Here is a 7,176-nt window from a genome sequence, read left to right on the forward strand (position 1 = left end):
ACTAGGAGATTCTGAAAAAGTCTCTGGAATTAATCATTGAATTTGCAAAATAGTTCATAAAATATATTTACTAAGTCACTTAGATGAACATGAAAAGATAGCAAACAACACTAGTCATCAAAGAAGTGCAAGTTAAAACCACAACGAGAAACTATCACCCATCACCCAGAATATTTAAAGTTAAAAAGACATATGATAAGTCTAAATACTGTCAAGAATATGGAAAAAATAGGATATTGCTGGTAGGAATGCAAAAAATGTGGCAGTCAATTTGTAAAGCAGTATGGCAATTTCTTATACAGTTACCCATCCATTACCACATGACCCAGCAATTCCACAAATATGTATTTATCCAAAAGAAATAAAAATGTAAGGTCACACTTGTAAGCAGTTATTTCTAGTGGCTTCATTAATAACAAACCCTAGCTGGAGGAATCCACATGTCAATCAACTAGAGAATAGAGAAACCAATGAATAAACTGGGATTCCAGCAATACTCAGCATCTGCTCAGCAACAAAAATGAGTGAATGGCATCATCTCAAACATCGTTATGCTAAGGGAGAGACCAACTGAAGGACTACACAACATATGATTGCATGTCCATTAAATTCTAGAAATTTCACTATTTCAGTAACAGAAAACAGCAGTGGTTGAGTGAAAGGAAGGGGTGAGGGTGGGAGGCAAGGATAAACAGAAAGGGGCGTAAAGAAAGTTTTTAAGGAAAAGAAACTGTTCTCGAGTCGGGCGCGGTGGCTCACGCCTGTAATCCCAGCACTTTGGGAGGCCGAGATGGGCGGATCACGAGGTCAGCAGATCGAGACCATCCTGGCTAACATGGTGAAACCCCATCTCTACTAAAAAAATACAAAAAACTAGCCGGGCGAGGTAGTCCCAGCTACTCGGGAGGCTGAGGCAGGAGAACCCGTGAAGCGGAGCTTGCAGTGAGCTGAGATCCGGCCACTGCACTCCAGCTTGGGCGACAGAGCGAGACTCCGTCTCAAAAAAAAAAAAAAAAGAAAGAAAGAAACTGTTCTCTACAGTGACACAGTTCAGGAGTAACTGGGTGGTGGGAACTAAGGGGAGAAGAGGATGTGAGAGATGAGGGCAGAGAGAAGGGCTGGGGAAGCAGGAGGTGAGGACAAGGAGCAGGGGAAAGGACTCCAAAGCAATGGAGGAGCCTAGCAGGGGGTTCTTTGCATTTGGTGTTTCTCTACTGGGCTGTGTGGTAGTTACACGACTATAAATATTACCAATGTTCACCAAAAAGCGCAGCTAAAACTGGTGAATTTTATTACACGTAAATGTCCTAATAAGAAAAAAAAAGTGGGGGGGGAGGCAAAAACGAAGACATTTTTAGATCATCAAATCCATAAAATTCGTTTCCTAGGAGTCCTGTACTACATTTAATTTTAAAGGAAGTTCTTCAGGGTGAAGGGAAATGATACTAGTTGGTGACCCAGATATACAGAAAGGAACAATTGACAACAGAAATGATGCACATACACGTGTCACATTCACACTCATTTTCTTAATTTCCTGAAGACATGTGTCTGCTTGTCTAAAGCAAAAAGTGTTACACTGTATCACTGAGTTTATAATATAGATTGATGTAATATATAAAACAATAATAGCATAATGGTAGGTTAAATGAAACTACATTGTTACAAGTATACTTTATTTTGCCGGATGTAGTTCAATAGAACCTGAACTTCACTGTGAAAAGTCAAGGAATCGGGTTTCCATTCTTACAACAATACAAAAACTAGTGTAAAGAAATATAACCAAAAGCCACTAGGAGAATTAAAACGACAAACTAAAAACTGTTTGACACATAAAGAAAGTAGCAAAGGAGGAACAGTAACAAAAAGATATGAGACAAATTGAAAACATATAGTAAAATGGTAGCCCAAAATCCAACCATTGTTAAGTGAAGAAATGATACGACCTTGCTCACGTTAGCAGGACCGCTGAGCACTGTGGGGAGAACAGACATGGGCAGGAGGTGAGGGGCAGTGTCAGTGCCACAATTCAGGAGTGACAGGGTAGCGGGGACTTAGGGGAAGGGGGTGCGTGAGGGATGAGGGGGCAGAGAGAAGGGCTGGAGAAGCAGGAGGTGAGGAAAAGGAGAGAGGAAAGAATTCTAAAGCAGGGGAAGAGCCTAGCAGGGGGTTTTTTGCATTCGGTATTCAATACATTTTATTGGACTTCCTAAAAGCTAATTGGCTCTTTAAGATTAAAAAAAGAGTTACAAAAATACCAAGTGTCCAGATAAAATATGCACGCTGCTTAGATGCTCATAGTTCAGGAAAACAGGCAGTGCTTGAGCGTCAGTGAAGAGCATTGGGTCTACATGGAGCACTCGCAACTTTGAGGTGATGACTGCAGGCTCCTGGTTGCAATAGACAGTAACAAACCCTTTATTTTGTATTCAGGAGATGTTCTGGACTCACACAGGGAAACTCGGGCTAAGGAATGAAGGTAATTTTAAAGGCAACAACCCAGAGTCACAGATCCATAGTCTGGGAAAGTAAAACTTAGGAGCTTTGTAATGCTGTTTTGACACAGGTCTGTTACAGATTGGAATTCTAATCATTCGGGGATTACCAACATTGTGCTACCTACTGTATTAATAAACAAAAAAAAACTGGTCTCTATAAGAATCTCTATGTGGTGCCTTCAGACAAAACTTCACCAGGTTTAGAGAGAAAACCCCTGTCTCTACACCTCCATTCCCAGGGCGAGCTCACTCTCTGGCATCAAGTTTCCCGTGGTCAGTTTCCCTGTACAAAGATCCAAGGGGAGAGGTAGGAGTGGGAGGCAGGGAGTCCAGTTCAGGGACAGGGATTCCAGGAAGAGTAGGGAAGGGGAAGGGGCTGGGCGCAGCCTGGGGGGTCTCTCCCTGGTTTCCACAGACAGATCCTTGTCCAGGACCAGGCAGACTATGTGACAAAGAGGCTTGGTGTAGGAGAAGAGAGATCAGGACGAAGTCCCAGGTCCCGGGCGTGGCTCTTAGGGTCTCAGGCTCTGAGAGCCTTGTCTGCATTGGGGAGGCGCAGAGTTGGGGATTCCCCACTCCCCTAGTTTCACTTCTTCTCCCAACCTGTGTCGGGTCCTTCCTCCAGGATACTCGTGACGCGTCCCAGGTCCCACTCTCATTGGGTGTCGGATGTCTAGAGAAGCCAATCAGCGTCGCCGCGGTCTCAGTTCTAAAGTCCTCACGCACCCACCCGGGCTCAGAGTCTCCTCAGACGCCGAGATGCGGTCATGGCTCCCCGAACCCTCCTCCTGCTGCTCTCGGGGGCCCTGGCCCTGACCGAGACCTGGGCCGGTGAGTGCGGGGTCGGGAGGGAAATGGCCTCTGCGGGGAGGAGCGAGGGGACCGCAGGCGGGGGCGCAGGACCCGGGGAGCCGCGCGGGGAGGAGGGTCGGGCGGGTCTCAGCCTCTCCTCGCCCCCAGGCTCGCACTCCATGAAGTATTTCTACACCGCCGTGTCCCGGCCCGGCCGCTGGGAGCCCCACTTCATCTCCGTGGGCTACGTGGACGACACGCAGTTCGTGCGGTTCGACAGCGACGCCGAGAGTCCGAGAAAGGAGCCGCGGGCGCCGTGGGCGGAGCAGGAGGGGCCGGAGTATTGGGAAGAGCAGACACGGAGAGCCAAGGCCAACGCACAGGCTGACCGAATGTGCCTGCGGACCGTGCCCGGCTACTACAACCAGAGCGAGGCCGGTGAGTGGCCTCGACCCGGGGCGCAGGTCAAGACCCCTCCCCATCCCCCATGGACAGCCCGGGTGGCCCCGAATCTCCCGGTCCGAGATCCGCCCCGAGGCCGCGGGACCCACCCAGATCCTCGATTGGGGAGAGCCCCAGGCTCCTTTACCCGGTTTCATTTTCAGTTGAGGCCAAAATCCCCGGGGGTTGGTCGGGCCGGGGCGGGGCTCCATGGGCGGGGCTGACCGCGGGGGCGGGGCCAGGGTCTCACACCTTCCAGAGTATGTATGGCTGCGACCTGGGGCCCGACTGGCGCCTCCTCCGCGGGTATTACCAGTCCGCCTACGACGGCAGGGATTACATCGCCCTGAACGAGGACCTGCTCTCCTGGACCTCCGCGGACGTGGCGGCTCAGAACACCCAGCGCGAGTGGGAGGCGGACCGTTATGCGGAGCAGCTGAGAGCCTACCTGGAGGGCGAGTGCGTGGAGTCGCTCCGCAGATACCTGGAGAACGGGAAGGAGACGCTGCAGCGCGCGGGTACCAGGGGCAGTGGGGAGCCTTCCCCATCACCTCTAGATCGCCCGGAATGGCCTCCCATGAGGAGGAGAGGAAAATGAGACCAGCGCTAGAATGTCGTCCTCCCTTGAATGGAGAATGGCATGAGTTTTCCTGATTTCCTCTGAGGGCCCCCTCTGCTCTCTAGGACAATTAAGGGATGACGTCTCTGAGGACATGGAGGGGAAGACAGTCCCTAGATTACTGATCAGGGGTCTCCTTTGACTCCTGCAGCAGCCTTGGGCACCGTGAGTTTTTCTCTCAGGCCTTGTTCTCTGCCTCACACTCAATGTGTCTGAAGGTCTGATTCCAGCTTTTCTGAGTCCCTCGACCTCCACTCAGGTCAGGACCAGAAGTCGCTGTTCCTCCTTCAGAGTCTGGAACTCTCCAAGGAATAGGAGATTATCCCAGATGCCTGTGTCCAGGCTGGTGTCTGGCTTCGGTGCTCCCTTCCCCACCCCAGGTGTCCTGTCCATTCTCAAGATGGTCACATGAGTGCTGCCGGAGTGTCCGATGAGAGATGCAAAGCGCCTGAATTTTCTGACTTTTCCCATCAGACCCCCCAAAGACACACGTGACCCACCACCCCATCTCTAACCATGAGGCCACCCTGAGGTGCTGGGCCCTGGGCTTCTACCCTGCGGAGATCACACTGACCTGGCAGCGGGATGGGGAGGACCAAACTCAGGACACAGAGCTTGTGGAGACCAGGCCAGCAGGAGATGGAACCTTCCAGAAGTGGGGAGCTGTGGTGGTGCCTTCTGGAGAAGAGCAGAGATACACGTGCCATGTGCAGCACGAGGGATTGCCAGAGCCCCTCACCCTCAGATGGGGTAAGAAGGGGGATGAGGGGTCATGTCCCTTCTCAGGGGAAACAGGAGCCCTTCTGGAGCCCTTCAGCAGGGTCAGGGCCCCTCATCTTCCCCTCCTTTCCCAGAACCATCTTCCCAGTCCACCATCCCCATCGTGGGCATTGTTGCTGGCCTGGCTGTTGTAGCAGTTGTGGTCACCGGAGCTGTGGTCGCTGCTGTGATGTGGAGGAGGAAGAGCTCAGGTAGGGAAGGGTGAGGGGTGGGGTCTGGGTTTTCCTGTTCCTCTGGGGGTTTCAAACCCCAGGTAGAAGTGTTCCCTGCCTCATTCCTGGGAAGCAGCATCCACACAGTGTCTAACCCAGCCTGGGACCCTGTGTGCCAGCACTTACTCTTTTGTGTAGCACATGTGATAATGAAGGACGGATGTATCACCTTGATGATTATGGTATTGGGGTCCTGATTCCAGCATTCATGAGTCAGGAGAAGGTCGCTGCTAAGGACAGACCTTAGGAGGGCAGTTGGTCCAGGACACACACCTGCTTTCCTCCTGTTTCCTGATCCTGCCCTTATAGTTCTGCAGTCTTAGTTCTGGAAATTTCTCTTGGGTCCAAGACTAGGAGGTTCCGCTAAGGTCTTATGGCCCTGCATCCTCCCAGTCCCCTCACAGGATATTTTCTTCCCACAGGTGCAAAAGGAGGGAGCTACTCTCAGGCTGCGTGTAAGTGGTGGGGGTGGGAGTGTGGAGGAGCTCACCCATCCCATAATTCCTCCTGTCCCATGTCTCCTGCGGGCTCTGACCATGTCCTGTTTTTGTTCTACCCCAGCCAACGACAGTGCCCAGGGCTCTGATGTGTCTCTCACGGCTTGAAAAGGTGAGATTCTTGGGGTCTAGAGTGGGGGGGGGTGACAGAGGGGAAAGGCCTGCATGATGGAGATTCTTTGATTGTGACGTTTCAAGTGTGTGGTGGCTGTTCAGAGTGTCATCACTTACCATGGCTGACTTGAATTTGTTCATGACTGTTGTTTTCTGTAGCCTGAGACAACTGTCTTGTGTGGGACTGAGATGCAGGATTTCTTCACGCCTCTCCTTTTGTGACTTCAGGAGACTCTGACATCTCTTTCTGCAAAGGCATCTGAATGTGTCTGTGTCCCTGTTAGCATAATGTGAGGAGGTGGAGGGACAACCCACCCCCGTGTCCACCGTGACCCCTGTTCCCACACTGACCAGTGTTTCCTCCCCAGTCATCTTTCCTGTTCCAGAGAGGTGGGGCTGGATGTCTCCCTCTCAGTCTCAACTTTAAGTGCACTGAGCTGCAACTTCTTACTTCCCTACTGAAAATAAGAATCTGAATATAAATTTGTTTTCTCAAATATTTGCTATGAGAGGTTGATGGATTAGTTAAGTAAGTCAATTCCTAGAATTTGAAAGAGCAAATAAAGACATGAGAACCTTCCAGAATCCGCATGTTCACTCTGCTGAGTCTGTTGCACGTAAGGGTGGAGAAGGCAGTGAGGAGCCCAGTGTGGACTGGGCCTGTGCCTAGTTGCTGTTCAGTTCTTCATGTGCTTTATGTGGTCAGTCCTCAGCTGGGTCACCTTCACTGCTCCATGGTCCTTGTCCCTTCAGTGGAAACTTGTCCAGCGGGAGCTGTGACCACAGAGGCTCAGACATCGCCGAGGGCGGCCCCTGCACACGGGGTCTCTGTGCATTCTGAGACACATGTTCAGAGCCATTCACCTCCTGCCTTGCTTCTAGAGCTTCTCTTCTGCTCTGCTCTCCTGCCCTCTCTCCCTGCCCTGGTACTAGTGATCTTGGTGCTGAATCCAACCCCAACTCATGAATCTATAAAGCAGAGTCTAATTTAGACTTATGTTTGTCTGTGAAATTGGACCCATCATCAAGGAGTGTTCTTTCCTGAAGAGAGAGCCTGGTTGTGAGTTGCAGTGTGCTGGGGTGGGGGGTGCGGGGATCGTTGCTGTAGAAAGAGGGATGGGGGAGGGAGGGCACACAAGCAGCACTGCTGAGAAAAACATAGGCGGCCTCTATCTCAGTGTGAGGGGACCTTGTGCCGAAGCTGCCACAAAACAGCATTTGGC

General features: G+C 51.2%; 1 pseudogene across 1 annotated transcript; it reads left to right on the forward strand.

The window, feature by feature from the left end:
- Positions 1-3,242: 3,242 nt before the first annotated feature.
- On the forward strand, positions 3,243-6,538 carry LOC116272783 (annotated as a pseudogene). Its single transcript, XR_004181354.1, has 8 exons — positions 3,243-3,329; positions 3,459-3,728; positions 3,974-4,249; positions 4,825-5,100; positions 5,205-5,321; positions 5,765-5,797; positions 5,904-5,951; positions 6,113-6,538. The product of XR_004181354.1 is annotated as an HLA class I histocompatibility antigen, B-67 alpha chain-like (transcript).
- The last annotated feature ends 638 nt before the right edge of the window (positions 6,539-7,176 follow it).

This window comes from Papio anubis, unplaced genomic scaffold (assembly GCF_008728515.1).
Source record: "Papio anubis isolate 15944 unplaced genomic scaffold, Panubis1.0 scaffold1956, whole genome shotgun sequence".
NCBI classification, from domain to species: domain Eukaryota; kingdom Metazoa; phylum Chordata; class Mammalia; order Primates; family Cercopithecidae; genus Papio; species Papio anubis.